The 15,938-nt window shown below is 36.9% G+C and overlaps 1 long non-coding RNA gene and 1 other non-coding gene across 2 annotated transcripts in view; one reads left to right on the top strand and one right to left on the bottom strand.

Annotated features, from left to right (window-relative positions):
* The window catches only part of LOC111088002, a 21,483-nt gene extending 6,204 nt beyond the window's left edge, over positions 1-15,279 (top strand). The window contains exons 3-4 of the long non-coding RNA XR_002612629.1: positions 1,371-1,375; positions 15,269-15,279. This is a non-coding gene — a long non-coding RNA (uncharacterized LOC111088002). The remainder of the gene's footprint in view (positions 1-1,370; positions 1,376-15,268) is intronic.
* Positions 13,181-13,253, bottom strand: Trnar-ucg. Its single transcript has one exon. It is a non-coding gene; the product is annotated as a tRNA-Arg (tRNA).
* Positions 15,280-15,938: the final 659 nt, after the last annotated feature.

Raw genomic sequence — 15,938 nt, 5'->3', positions numbered from 1 at the left:
CATGTGTGCTGTTCATTTATCTTACAACAAGTCAAACATCTACTGTAGAATAATCCTAAGCCCAACAGCAACACACTATATAATTATACTATTAAGATGTATAAGTAAAATTCTGTTATTTTGACAACTGGAAATAATTATATTTTAAATTCTAACAGATACGTCCCAAGTAGATCAGTGGAAAGGTGTCGAACTCGCAATGCTAAAATCCGGGATTCGATTACCCTCGGTGGACACAGCTCAGATTGCCCATTGTGTAGCTTAGGGATAAACAAACAAACACATCGGTTTAATACAGCGGTTATCATTGAAGAACTACAAATCAATATGATCGCCCCCCAGTGGCACAGCGGTATGTCTGCGGACTTACAACGCTAGAAACCGGGTTTCGATACCCGTGGTGGGCAGAGCACAGATAGCCCTTGTGTAGCTTTGTGCATAATTAAAAACAAACAAAACAAACAATCAATATGATCCTTCAAAACGCCTAACGAATTGGTCGTTACCAGTGAAAGTGGGTTTTCTCGGGGTACTCACGTTTCCCCTAACATTAAATTCTCGGCATAGGATTTTTAGATCCCCGCCGCCCTGATGGATCATCTGTCCGACATTGGCCGTTTAGTTTAGTTTACTTTGCTCTTCACTTTTTTTTTTACCGTTACTCTCACGTTTACCTTTTTAAACTTACACACCTTGTCTGCATTAATTTCCTATTTTCTCAAGTTAAGCCCATATTCCTAGACCACGCGTGGGGTGAAGGAGGATTGTTTAATCTTCGAGCACCCTTGATTAATAATTATTTCTTAGGAGATAATTATTTTTAAATCAAAATAATTGCCAAGAACAACAACAAAAGGAGGATTTTGGGGGCGAAGGAGGATTGCTTAATCTTCGAGCACCCCTGATTAGTAATTATTTCTTCGGAAATAATTAATTTTAAATCAAAATAACTGCCAGAAATAAATATATAATACTCGAACGCACCTGTCGACTTTGCAAAAGGAGGGATCTTCCTCCAGCTCAAGTCATTTGAAGACCTACGCTACTTTTTCCGTTCATGGCTGTCAAACCCACCCGTCACCTGCCAACCGCCACCGTATCATGTGCAAGAAAACCGGACTAACCTCACAATTTGTAAAAGTTGTCACGACTTCTCAACCGACAGCAGACTTCATTCTCACCCACGGCTTAATTTCCACCGTTTTAAAACAGAAAAACCATACCGGAAGCCTCGCCCACCCTTATCCTAACCAGTATACCCCCAAGCCGATGCTTCACAACCTTCGAACAACACCCGCTGCCTACCAGAATTCCACAACCCACAATATAACCCAACTAACTACAAGATACCAAGAAACTTAGACTACAAGACAAGGTCACTCAAACAACTGTAACAAGAAGGAAAAAAGGTACTCAGACCCACTTCAACCTGTAACTGTCGAAGCATCACAACAAACCAGCAACCTATCCGAACTTACACCCTTCCCACCCCTCAGCCCAGATCCACATTCCGCCCCCTTCTCGTCAAACTCACTCAATGCTCTTGTTATCGACATCTCCGCCGACTACGATATACGTTTTGAACCTTTCCTTGCTTTCCGCCCACCTACCAACGACACCGAAGATTTCACACTGTGAAAACCCTAACCTACCAACAAAACCGAAGGCTTCACACCGTGAAAACCCTAACCTACCAACGACACCGAAAGCTTCACGCCGTGAAAACCCTATCTGAACTTGAACTCTTGTAAATTCCTAATGAACATCTGAATAATCAGAGACTCCACGAATCACTAACTAACCCTCAGCACAACCCTTCACTTTGTCCCTCCAATTTATATCTTCTCGCTAGCTGGGCACTAGTAACAAATTGGTTCCTTATCAGTGAAAGTGGGTTTTCTCGACGTATTCCCGTTTCCCCCTCATGAAACTCTTGACACAGGATTTAGAGATCCCCGCCGCCTTGAAGGACCATTTGTCCGAGATTGGCCGTTTATTATTATTAATATCAGTATATCTATTAGCTTATTCACTTTCAGCCCTTTCATCTCATCTGCAATTCAGATTTGTTCTTCTTCATTGTATATGGTTTCTGTGGGTTTTTAGTATTCTATACCACATGTAATTTAAACGATTATGAAGAATGAAGGTGATTAGTTCATTCATTATAAGTAACACACTTGAGTACTTTTTTTTTAATGTTACCTGATGGGACAGCGATAAGTCTTCGGGTTTACAAAGCTAAAATCAGGGGTTCGATTCCCCTTTGTGGACACAGCAGATAGCCTGCTGTGGCTTTGCTATAAGAAAACACACACACACACGTACCTTTTTAATTAATAGATGATCAGACATGATGTAATATTGCAACTCGATAGATTAGTTCAAACGGATTGCTTAATTCTAAATTGATCCAGCTGTGGTACAGTATAAAAGTAATTGATAAGTGTATACTTGGGAGAGTGTGCTTGTTTTTTATTGCAGAATAAAATAACGATCTTAAGTAACCTCGTCAGGCACATTACAATATGGATTGAGGTTACAGTGAGTATTGAGAAAAATAGGTTCTGACATTAAGGAATCAGGGTTAAAAAACTAAACACTGTTGCAAGAAGTTAAATGTTTAATTAATCATTTGACCTAGTTCATATGACGTATTTCTTTTTACTACATACTTGCGCTTTTTCTACTAAGACATTTATTTGTATGTTTTTATGTAGAAAGATCGTTTCGGGTCACAACAACTTACTATTTTTTATGATACCTTCTCGCCTTTTGCTGTTGTCCACTCTAATTATAATCATTGATTTCCTAGTATGTAAGTAGCTATTGGTCGAAAAGAAAATTAGTTGAAACAAATGAAATGACTTAACATAACCGTTTTGTTTCTCAAAACTACTCGAGACTTATATATGCTTGCTGTCCCTAATTTAGAAGTGATAGGGTAGAAGGAAGGCAGCTAGTCAACATCGCCTTCCTGTTACTAATTTAGAAGTGATAGGGTAGAAGGAAGGCAACTAGTCAATACCGCCTTGCTGTCCCTAATTTAGAAGTGATAGGGTAGAAGGAAGGCAATTAGTCAATACTGCCTTGCTGTCCCTAATTTAGAAGTGATAGGGTAGAAGGAAAGCAGCTAGTCAACACCGCCTTGCTGTTCCTAATTTAGAAGTAATAGGGTAGCAGTAAGGCAGCTAGTCAACATCGCCTACCGCTAACTCTTGCGTTACTCATTACCAATGAAAAGTGAGGTTGACCGTCGTATTATAACCTCACTCCCCACCGCTGAAAGGGAAAGCATGTTTGGTGACGAGATTCGAACCCGCGACCCGAAGATTGCGAGTCGAACACCCTAACTAACCACCAGGCCATGCCAGGCTTAACATAACAGAAATGCAAAATTTTTGTCATAATAAATGATAGTATAATAAAGAAAAGATTGCTGCAAACAATTTCTCAATTAACGTACACAAAATCACGAGCAAGCACCGTATTATCCTGATGGTGACGGGCTGATGCCAGTCGAAACATATTGTCTGTACGCCTGTTTTGTTTGTTCGTTAATAATGCATGTTTTTGTTTTTAAATATCTATTCATGTTCATAATAACGCCTGTATGTGGATTTTAATCACATTTAGCACGAAGTTCTTCTTAGCTATTTTTACATTCGTACAAGTTTCTTATACCATCAAAGTTAGGCCTACCCAAACCTAATGTACAGTAAATCAGTGGAATGGCATCATATCATATCATATCATAAGCAAATTTTTCGTTAATGATAAAATATAGTGGTTCTGAAACATTTAAACAACTTGCCTGGGATCTATATAAATGATCTTTCATCAGCGCAGGTAAGTGAATGAAAAAGTAAAGTGATTCTTTACCATGGCCGTCTGCAGGGGGGCGGAGGCAAGAAGGAGCACATGTCTCTCCTGGAAAATGAGAGACATAATTCTTTTTTTTTATTCATTCAGCATATGTATATGATTTTTTTATTCAATTCACAATTTCACACTACTTTGCCCCCCCCCCGGAAACTTTGCCCCTCTTTAGAAAAAATTCTGCAGACGCCCATGTTTTTTACACTATAAATTGCAATCGATTATCTGCTGCACCAAAAACTGCCGCTTAAAATACAGACGAATGTCAGAAACCAGCTATTAAAATAATAGCAATAAGCGATAGATAAATGTTCTCACTGGATCCACTTGTGATTATAAAGGTATTTCTAAACGAATTATACACCTGGAAATGTGTTTTTCTGTAGCATTTTCGTACAGTTTAACATCAATAGACACTTGGCTATAGACGTTCGATTTTAACTTACACAATTAAGATAGCTTAATGAAAGTATAACTGAATGAAAATTGTTTATCTGTTGTTTCTCGAGAATTCACGATGAAATGAACGTGAATATTTCAAAAGGTTTGACTATTCTTTATCAGCAAACATTATAAGCCATAGTTAGAAACGCCATTGCCTGAACGAAAAAGGTGGTCTTATCGGACCAACCGAGAGAGCTAGGAGGTACGGGATATTTTCCGGGACCCATTGCCCAAGAGAGCAGCAAAAATGCGTACAGAATGTATCCAATTAGGAAGAAACATTTAAGTAAAAATTAACCACTTCTTCAACCACTTATGTGTATACATGACATTACTCTAAAACTATTCGGTAGGGGAGGGGCAGGGCCATATTAAGGATGGGGCAGAAGGAGCCGCTGCACCATGGCCCATACACTTGGGGTCGACCGACGAAAATAAATTTTGAAATTGTTTATGCATTGTATGCTCTTGTATTTATATGGGTGGGGGTGGGGAGCGGAGCAAATGCCATTCTACTGCCCCAAGCCACACCTGACCTAAATCCGCCCGGAAGGGGCACCTGCCAATTCTCCCCCAGGGCACATAATAACTTTCAGCGACCCTGAGCTTTACAGATCACTCTCTAACGTATTAAGGTATTTTAAATTCCTATTTCTTAACAGTGAGCATTTGTATATATATATTAGTGTTAATTTTAATTATATCACAAGATTGCGTTTCCCGTTATCTTTTTATAGATAACTGTTTGAGATTACAGTTTCGATAACTTTTTTAACTCACTCTGTTTATTCCGTCTACGTGGGTTGTATTTCGCTAAAACTTTAAAACATACACTAGAGTCATTGGCGTAAATATACATTTTTGACTTTCACACACACATAAAGGACAACAATACACTTTTTTATCTTTGGCTAAACTTCGAGTGAGTTTGAAAAAAAATGTGATTTATAGTTATTTTCAAGTTGTTTGTATTTTTGGCAAAGCTACTAGGGTATCTGCTGCCATCCATATTTTTAACTACTGACCAGACGGAATGCAGTTAGTTAGCAGCATCACACTAAAGATTTGACTGTAACGGAACTCTTATAATACATCGCTAAAGTTTAAAGTGAGGGGAAATATTTTGTGATTTTCCATGAATTCTAACGCGGCTTGCTAGCAGCGAAATTCAAAACTCTATCACAGGACCAACTTGCGCTATCAACATTTCTCTATACACTCAACAATTAGTGAGAAAAAGAAAAAAATCAAGTTAGTACTATTATCTTTTAACTTTTCTTTCACAGTGTACGGCCACTTAATTTTCTACATGTTTAATATTATTGATTGTTTCTAGCATTATACGCCCGCAGACATACCACTTTGCCGCAATATTATTGATAGTTTAAATGGAGATGTTAGGAGAGGCACAAGTCTGTGATAACTTCTATAAACCTAAAACAATGTTGAAATACTATATAAATTAAAATTGGAGAAAGAAAAAGAACCTACGAAGGCCGATTTCTACAATGTGAAAATGAAAGTGAGAAAACAGGCTAGAAACACATCTCGTCAAATGGAGAAAAGTAACAATCCGGTAAAAACAGGTGTGTCCTTCCTTGTAACCATTTCTGAGGTGATTTCACTTAAGAAGAAAATAAATGAATACTAAAACATACCTTCTCCTACGCTTGTCTTTGACCTTATTTGTTTTTACAAAATCAACGTGCATTAATTGTGTAGTAACTAACACGGCAGTTGGAGGCCTCAAACTGCCTGAAGACCAGCTTATCAGCTAGCTTGACATACACATAGACTGATGAGGTTCTTTCACATCTATTGACCTTCTTTTCAACAAATTCGTATTCCTTAAGTAACTAATCAGGTGATAGCCTATTTTGTAATGTGACTCCAATGAAAGTACAATAATTTGTTTACTAATGAAGCGTTTATTACAGTTATCGATTGTTTATTGAACAATGATTTAAACCTCAAAATGGTCAGATTCTTGTTGTTTAACTCTCATGACGTAAGTAAATTAATATGTAAAATTATATATGGGCTTTTCTCTGCGTTAAAATACTTTTATTTGCAAGCTTTCGGCCCTCTTACCGCCTACATTGTTGCCCGATGAAGGCTCCGGAAGAATGACGAAAGTTCGCAAAAAAAAAAGTATTTTAACGTAGGGAAAAGTCCATGTATAATTCTACATGTGGTCAAATTCTCACAACTATGATACACCAATGTGTATAATAGCCTTCAGGTACATAAAGGTTTAGGAAAGTCTAAGTTAAGAAATTACAGATAATACTTTCTGATAAAAATTCAAATATTCATCTACTAATCAACATGTCTTCACGTGCATTCGCTGTAAATACTATAATGTTCAGAAATATTCGTATGTTCTGGATAATTTTCGGCAGTGTTTGTTTGTATGTTGAATTTCTCGTAAAGCTACAAGAGGGTTCCAGGCGTTAATCGTTTCTGGTTTTGAAGTGAAAGACTAAAGGGAGTCACCGCTACCCACCGCTAACTCTTAGGCTACTCTTGTCAGACTGAAGAGCGCGATTCGGCCGTGACTCGTTTAATACAACCGCGGTCCCAAAGTGTGGGGCGCAATTATTCTTCTTCACGGTAACAGAACCTCAACATATATTACAGCAAAACAAAAAAACAAAACAAATCATTTAGAAAGAATTGTACTGCTCGACTCGGGAATAAGCGTGTAAATAAAGTAAGTCTCTTGGCGTCATTCTTTGTAGATTTGTATCATATGACAGCCGACCGTGTTGGCTAGTTCCTAATTACCTTTCAACACTATTCTTCCCATTTGACTGGACAGAACTACTTGCATTAGAGGAACTGACTTTAGTTGAAAGAAATGCTTTCGGAGTTTCTTTATGGTAAACACTTTTTATGAGAGCACTCACTGAGTCCTTACGAAAAATTGTCCCACTCTCTTTGGCAATCACAAGAAGCTTGGAATTTCCAGTAAACAAGTTAACAGTTTCAGGAGATTTCAAGCAAGGCGTGTATCAGACATAATGAAGATCTTCTTTATGGATTTGGGACAGAGAGCTTTCTTTTGAAGATTTCTACTTTGACGATATCTTGAGGATTGGAAGAAGCATATGAGTCAGAGCTGCATGACAGAAGCTCTTTTGAATCAAGGTTTTTAGCACCAGCTTCAGGGGCTGGGGTCGTCTTAACACTTGATGTGTCTGAGGCTGCATTGTTTTGGGTGAACCATAGTTGTATGCCACTAAGAGCTGGGTGTGCAGAAAAAGTCTGTTCTTTTTCATGTTTGCATGGAACTGATATTTAAAATTATCTGGAACTTTGTCTCATTTGCTTAAGCATGTCACATTGTTCACATAAGTGCACTCGTTTCTAGGAGAAAAGCTCACTTTTGCTTGAAAAATAATTTTTTTTGTTTATCTCGATATAGATTAAACTTTACGACAATACTAAACAGTATGAACTACTTAACTTCTACTTGTGTTAATTTATTTGGACTTAGTAGTACTTAATAGTTTGTTGTATCAAAATGTATGATAGAGGCAGGAAAAATATCTAATCAAAACCACCTTAAGTATGAAAAAAGGTGTAGCCAAAAAAGGATTGAGCGTGTGATTTAAAGGAATGAAATCAAGATTGGCGGCCAGATTGGTAGCTACACTTATAGCATTAATAAGAATTTTACAGCAAATATCTATTCATTAGTTCAATCCTTTTTTGGCCGCACTTTTTTTTTCACATCTAATGTGTTTTATGTTAGATATCATTTCTGTCAATGCATACCAACAAACAAACAAATAAGAAATTGGCACTCGATAGTAACCAACATTAGCTTTAGGATCGCAACCAAATTATTCGGAACAGAACCAACCAGATTCATTAAGATATATTGTAGTAGTTTTTCCATTCTAAAACAGTGTTAATAACTTCCTTTATTGTAACGCCAAGGAATCTAGATTAATAGTTTCTTGTCATTACCCCCATGTAATCGGTACAGCTGTATTAAACATCATTATTTACCCCAATTGCTTAAACTAATATCACGTGACACTAAACGCTCTTTACTTAGGAGAGGTTGGAAATTGGGGAACATCTGGGTGGAAGTGATAAATGCTATATTAGGTTTGATGTTTTGCTGCATATGGAGATCGGGAATAATGGTATTTTGGTTACAGTTTTCAAAAAAGCAAGTTCTGAAGGGATACGACAATAAGTATCTGTTGTGAATTTCGCAGCTGAGTTACTTGGAGACACTGATTAAATGTGTAAAATTTCTAAGGATAAATTTAAAATTTTAAACTAAATTACTTATATAACTGCACGTGCTTTCATCCTATAGTTTTACTGCTCTAATCAGCCGTTTTTAATAAGAACAGTCTTAGCTATTGAAAAGAAAAGTTTTGGGTGTTATTTCAAGAATAAGTCTGCTTTTTAAGGTCTTTTTTGCCCGAATTTTCTATTTGGGTTTCGAGCAAATTCCTGTGCAATCCCCATTATGAACCATTATTGTAGTTCATGATATATTTACGGATAAACAGCTAAATGTGTTTAAAAAATGCTACTATTCGCTAGATTTAAGCGGCATCATCAGGGGCAAGGATTGAATTGAAGTTTTCGAATGTTTTATTTTTCAACGTTAGTGGTCATCGAGAGAGCACGTAAACGCGCCAATTCATTATGATTGAGAAGTTAAGTTTAGAACTGGGTTTATTTTTACTACATCTCACCTTTCGTTAGCTTGCTATTTTGATCACATATTTAAATAAATAAATTGAATAAATTAACATGTATACTCAATTGGTCAAACTATGTTTGTATGACGAATAATATTAGATTCTACAATGTAGCGACTAAAATGATTATTCATTAATAATATGCACGTATATTTACAATATTATATTTGAGTAGTCATAGTTACAAACAGGTCAGTTGTGGCGTGTGGTAATCTATTGCTAACGCCATCTTTTAAGTACAAATATAACAACTAAAGATTAACCCTTATGAGAGTTTAAAAGTTTGCACTGGAAACTAGAGAGTTGTGTTAATTTTTAATTATGTGTTTAAGCAGCTATATTTTCTGGAGTAATAGGTCGTATTTTATTTATCGTTTCAAAGATGAGACGGTCCAGGACATTGGGCTTTAGCCCCTGGTTCCGCTTGTGAAACTTATAACAATACTTTAGACCTAATTAGTGTTTGCATCTCAGTAGCTCAGTAGTTATGGCATTTGTATCTGGATTAGAAGAATCAACTCCAGGGTACCAGTGCTACCTTCTATTACGAGGTGATCGAAGTTAGATTCCATTCAGAATGCCATGTTGTGTAGCATGGGAATGCTCGAATCGTCCCGGATCAGGAGTTGCTATGCATCGATTTTCAGTGGATGTTGACCGGAATAAACTATGGGAAAATAAAGTTCAGTAGGTTAACTGGCGTGCTACACACAATTAATTTTTGTACGAGTTTATTAGGTTGCCTAATGTTAGGCCGAACGTTATTGCAATGTAACTAGGCCCTTATGTTAAGGTAGATGATAGATCTAAGCTAGTTGAACAATAGGCTAGACCACGTTACTCATGCTTACCTATATATGATAACTTTTATTTCATTTTTTTTACATGTGATATTAAAATGTTACACGCACACACACACTCACCAATTAGAAAGGATAATCTCAAAGTTAAGCAGCCTCAAGGACAAGATTACAATATGGTAATTTTTATTTCGAGTTATCTTTGTTTGGCCCCACCAGTAGCACAGCGGTATGTCTGCGGACTTACAACGCTAGAAACCGGGTTTCGATACTCGTGGTGGGCATAGCGCAGATAGCCCATTATGTAGCTTTGTGCTTAATTCCAAACAAACAAACTGTTTAAAACTGTTTAGATTTTGCCCCCCAGTGGCCCAGCGGTATGTCTACGGACTTACAACGCTAGAATCCGGGTTTCGATACCCGTGGTGGCAGAGCACAGATAGCCCGTATGTGTAGCTTTGTACTTAACTACAAACAAACAAACAATCTTTGTTTGTTTGTTTGCTTATTTGTCGCTAACCACAAAGCTACACCATGGGCTATCTGTGTGGTGCCCATCAAAGGTTTTTAGCGTTATAAGCCATCAAACTTACTGCTGAGCCACACGAGAGCTCGAGTTGTCAAATTAATCATGCTATTAAATATAAAATGTTTATCAGTAGTGAACGTAGAATCTTTTGAAATAGGAATGTTTGTTAAAGTGTTACTGTGATATATACTAATTACCACCTTGTGAACTATTTAGACTAAAAAGCAAATTGAAGTGATATATTTTTATATGGAGATAGAAATTAGCGAAAAGGATTCATTAACCCTTATAAAAAATCCATTTCGACCTGTGTTTAAGAAGTTTTCTTTTTGTTATCTAGCTCTATGTACCATGTGAAAAATACAAAATAAATAGCTAAAATATTTCACTATAAGTCACTTTAAAGTTTAAAAAACTGCGATAATTCGAAACTAAAGCAAAAAACTAATAAATAACGCTGATGATATATGACCAAGAAATTTTAAACGTAATAGTATATAACCCAGCTTTACTTTTAATACTATATTTTTCGTTGTTTTTTTATGATGTAATTATGTTGAAATATTATAACTTACTTTTGTATTTAGCTATCATTATTAGAATTTTACTGCAACTTGTCACGGGTTTTAGTAACAAAATTAAATAACACTACAAGAACTTTATGGTTAGATTGCTGATTGAAAAAGAAACATTTATACCTTTTTAGTTATCGATTACTTGGAAACGTATAATTCTTCTTGTACAATTGAGTTATGGCGATAGATTCGGGTAATGGTATGATATATTAGCTTTTCAACCTAAACATTTGCTAAAAAATATTACGTTCGGAAAAAAATATTTGGAGTAAACACTTTATTTCTATATATTATTAACAGATGGCGCTAACGCGAGTTCCGCATTCTTTAAATCAGTAGCGCTATCTGTTACAAAGTATAGAAACATAGTACTGCTGCAGTTTGGTTCAAATGTGTTTCTCAACTTACCTTCTATAATAATCAGTTTTACCATTGTGATGTATAAAATATACTAGAACGTTCTCTATAAGTGTTATTAGATTTTTTATTTTGGCTTACAAACTTTGTATATTCAAAAATATTATTTTTATTTGGTTTTGAGAAAAGCGGCGAAAAATGATAATTTTAAACTTTAAGAATTCTTGAATATTGTTGTAAGCAAACACCTTGATTTAAACATTGTATTTAGGATTATATGTATGATCAATGCATACGTATAATCCTAAAGACATAGTTTAAATCAAGGTCATACAAATTCACACACTTTGTATCAGTAAAGGCAGAAGAAATACAATAATCAAACAAGTTAGGTTATAAAAGTATATATATATATAAATATAACATTCGACACAATCAAATACAATTTCTTTTTTAGAAAGATGCTCTTAAATAAATTACATTACTAAGATAGTTTTTATTAATAAGTAACTATATATTAGTTATGATTCAGAAATAGTTTACGTATATAAGTGTTCAAGTAAAACTCAAATATGAGATTAGCTACTTTCATGTTATTCTTTGATCTCAGTACTCGACTGTAAAAATTTAAGAGTATCTTTCCATAAGCTACGAAACATTTATTAGGTTTGTCCTTAATCGGGTAAGGAGTAAGTCCTTCCAGTTCTTTAACTTCTGCTGGTATTCAACTAACTTAACGTTTCCAGTGCCCGTTTAGTGAGAAGAAGTAAGTGGGGAAGGCAAAGTGAAGTCTGATTAATTCCTGAATGAATTGCGGAGTCTCCTGATGTTCGCCATGGTTTTATTATGGGACCGGTTCCAGGCAGATGGTAAAGGCGTGGAGTCCTCGGTGTCGTTGGTGAGTGGGCTGAAGGCACAGAAAGGTTCTCAGGTAGGTAGAGATCGGAGGGAGGTGTCAATTACTAGGGCGTTGGGTGAGTTTGATGCCGATGATGTAGAAAGTAGCTTGGGGCTGGGAGGCGGGTTGTTGGTTAGTTGTTGGGCGTCGTTGGTAACAGTGAATACTTGTGGCTGGGTCTGGGTGCCTTTTTTTCTCCTAGTTGTGGTGGTTTGGGTTGACATGTCTTGTGATTCAGGAGTGGGTGAGGTTTGAGTGGCTTGGTCTATTGTAATAGGATGGGCGGTAGAGTACTGGTTGGCGGTGGGTTTCTTTAGGGTGTTGAGAAACGTGGGCTTGGGGGTAGGTTAGAAAAGGTATGGGGAGGGTGAGGCTTACAGTAAGGTTTTTCTGCCTTAAAGTGATGATAATCAAGGTAGCAGCCGTGGGTGAGGATGAGATCTGCTGTAGTTTTGGAAGTTGTGACAACTTTCATGAACGTGGAGGGTGAACCTGTTTTCTTGGACTGGATATGGTGGACTGCGTGAATCATGGAGTTGGTTGTGATGTATTTCCTCTGGTGTGAATGAGAAATGAACATTCCTGAGAAATATTGTGTGGAGACTGGCTTTGCTTTTGGGGGGTTGGCAAGTGACGGGAGGGTTTGAAGACCAAGGGGTGGCGAAAGTAGCGAAAGTCTTCGAGTGACTTGGGTTGGGGAGTATACCTCCCATTCGAAGACGTCGGGTGCGTTCATGTAATAATCGGACTTGAGGCTTGTAGTGGCGGATGATGTTAGCCGTGTCCCGCGGCGAGAAGTTGGGTGGTAGTTCGTCGATGATTAACGGCGGCGTAGGGTATGAGACAGGCTGCTTACTGGCATGTAACATGGTCGATAGCTAGCGAGCTGACTGCTTACTCTGACTGATTCTGATCGTGTCTGAATCGTGACGTGTCGTATCGCGTAAATAGAATTTTCCTATTATAAACGTCCGCGACAGGATTCGAACCTGCAATCATCTGATTCGAAGTCAGACGCCTTATCCATTAGGCCACGCGGACTTTTCATTCTCCTATCCCTTAGTTTTTGAATGAATTGTGGAGTCTCCTGGTGTTCTTCTTGGTTTTCTTATTGAATAGGTTCCGGTTCCAGGCTTTACTTGGTCTTGAGGCTTATATCTGCGGATAAAATTGGTAGTGTCCCGTAGCAGGGTTAATCTGTTGATAATTACCGGCGGCGTCGGATAAGGGACAGGTGGCTTACTAGTAGGAAGCATGATGTTAAGCGTCTACTGGCAACTAATCGAATGATTATGAACATATCATGAATGATATCACCGCACTGGAGACATCATGTTCCACAAAAAATCCTAAATATGAGTAAGACATCATGTTCCACAAGAAATCCTAAATATGAGTAAGACATCATGTTCCACAAGAAATCTTAAATATGAATAAGACACCATGTTCCACAAGAAATCTTAAATATGAATAAGACACCATGTTCCACAAGAAATCCTAAATATGAGTAAGACACCATGTTCCACAAGAAATCCTAAATATGAGTAAGACACAATGTTCTACACAGAAATCTCGAACGTGGACTACATGTCCCACGCAGAAATATCAAATGTGAGCTACAAGACATCATGTTCCACACGGAAATTCCAAGCATGAACTTCAAGGCATAATATTCCATACAAAAATCCCAAACATGAACTACAAGATACCACGATTCACACAGAAATCCGAAGCATGAATTACAAGATATCGTGTTCTACATAGAAATTCAAACACGAACTACAATACATCATTCTACACATAAATCCCAAACACGAACAACAAGATATTGTGTTCTATACGAAATCCCACATGTGAAATACAAGATACCATGTTCTGCAAAGAATTCGCAACCATGAGCTAAACACTAATAAAATCATGTTTGAGCAACCAGTGATTGAAAGGATGTAACATTCCTTGCTTCCTGAACCATTAAATAATAATGTTCAGGAGAAAGAACGAACTACATTTTGTGACTGCTATTCAGTCATTGACAATTAGGATAGTCACTCATTTACAATATATTTGGCTGAGAAAAAGTGGTACTGATTGTTTTCTAAGTTTTCTAGTTATTTGAGTGATATTGAGATGATATGTATATACTACATTGTAGAATTATTGACATATAGGAAGATCATGTGACTGAAAGTCACTAATCGAAAGGGTTCTGCAACCCTTGCTTTTCGAGCTACTGAGTGAACTTTCTAATGTGAAATGTCATCCAATGTTTTGAGAAAATCACTCTCACAGTCTAGCTGAGTGTTAAGAACTGCAAAGCACATCACCCGGTACTCTCTCATTTTCCATCAATTTCCCTGAGAAATATGTCAGATCTGCGAGAGAATCATGTTGTTTCGAAGTGAATATTGAAATACAGTAGTAAGAATATGAATTTTAATTTTGTTTGTTTGTTGCTGTTATTTTTTAGAGCAAAGCCATACCTGGCTATCTGCTGTGTCTACCGCGGGGAATAGAACCCCGGATTTAAGCGTTGTGAGTTCATAAACTTACCGCTGTCCGACAGGATGAATTTAATCTTGGTACATAAATTTTTAGTTAGAAACGTCTTAATTCATCTAAATTTTGCTTGTGATTATTTATTTTGTGAAGGCTGAAATATAAATGAGTTGAATTTGACAGCCCCTAAATGACACTACCATTGCTACTGAGAATAGCTTCGGCGGGCAACTCGAATGTCAGGGAAGTGATTCACGCAAACATCTGATACAGCAATAATGGTAAAAGAGCAAAAAATCTACTGTTAGGGAAGAGGTCAAAGGTGTACGTCACTCTCCCAGGTCCAACAAAATCGGATTTAAAAGTCCTGTACAGCGAATGATTAGCAGTAGCTAGAATAAGAACACCTCTTCTACCGACACCAATATCACATCCCACACCTTCTTATACATATGCAGCAGCAGTTTGTACTCAACCTCACAGTAAACAGACATCTCTTTCAAACAAATTATCACAGCCACAAAGGACTAGAAGTATCGAACAGCAACCTAACATAACAGTTCATCAAATAAGTTATTAAATATTAAACTTTCCGCATTCAGATATACCTAAAACATCAGAAACATTGTTTGCAAACACAGAAAACAACCCTATAATGACAGCAGCCCAAAACACTATTTTTATCGAATTCATCAGTGAATATAAAACCTTTTAAACAGCAAAACCGCCTTACTTTACTTCTCAAACAGATAAGAAACATTTCACACCTATAATCCCTTACATAATACAGTCACTCGTGAGTTCTTTTCTCAAATAAAAATTCAAGACACAATGCAACAATATCCGGCGTTATAGTTCTAAACAAGTCACCTAACATAAGATCTTACAATACCACTTAGATTAAAGTATCAAAAGCGTATTTAAAGGTGTATGTGAAATACGCGTCTGATAAATTAATCTAATGAAAAAGTAATGAAATGTTATTACACAACCAAATGAAGAGAAGTAGCAAAGAATCATTAAATGCTATAAGATTTAAAATTCATTTTTCTTTTTTGTCAAAGACTGGACTACCTTCTAACTAAAAGTATTGCAACTGCTCCATCTTGTTCAAGACTCCTCATACAATAAGTCCTTGTGGACATGGAAAGTGTCAGATTAACGTTTACCGTTAGTGAGCTTGTGAGTGAAGATGCGTTGTTTGCTGACTAGTTTGACTTGGTGTGTCCT

Source organism: Limulus polyphemus, unplaced genomic scaffold (assembly GCF_000517525.1).
Source record: "Limulus polyphemus unplaced genomic scaffold, Limulus_polyphemus-2.1.2 Scaffold2973, whole genome shotgun sequence".
Taxonomy (NCBI): Eukaryota; Metazoa; Arthropoda; class Merostomata; order Xiphosura; family Limulidae; genus Limulus; species Limulus polyphemus.
The sequence above is the reverse complement of the archived record's forward strand: the minus strand, read 5'-3'. Positions and strand labels throughout refer to the sequence as shown.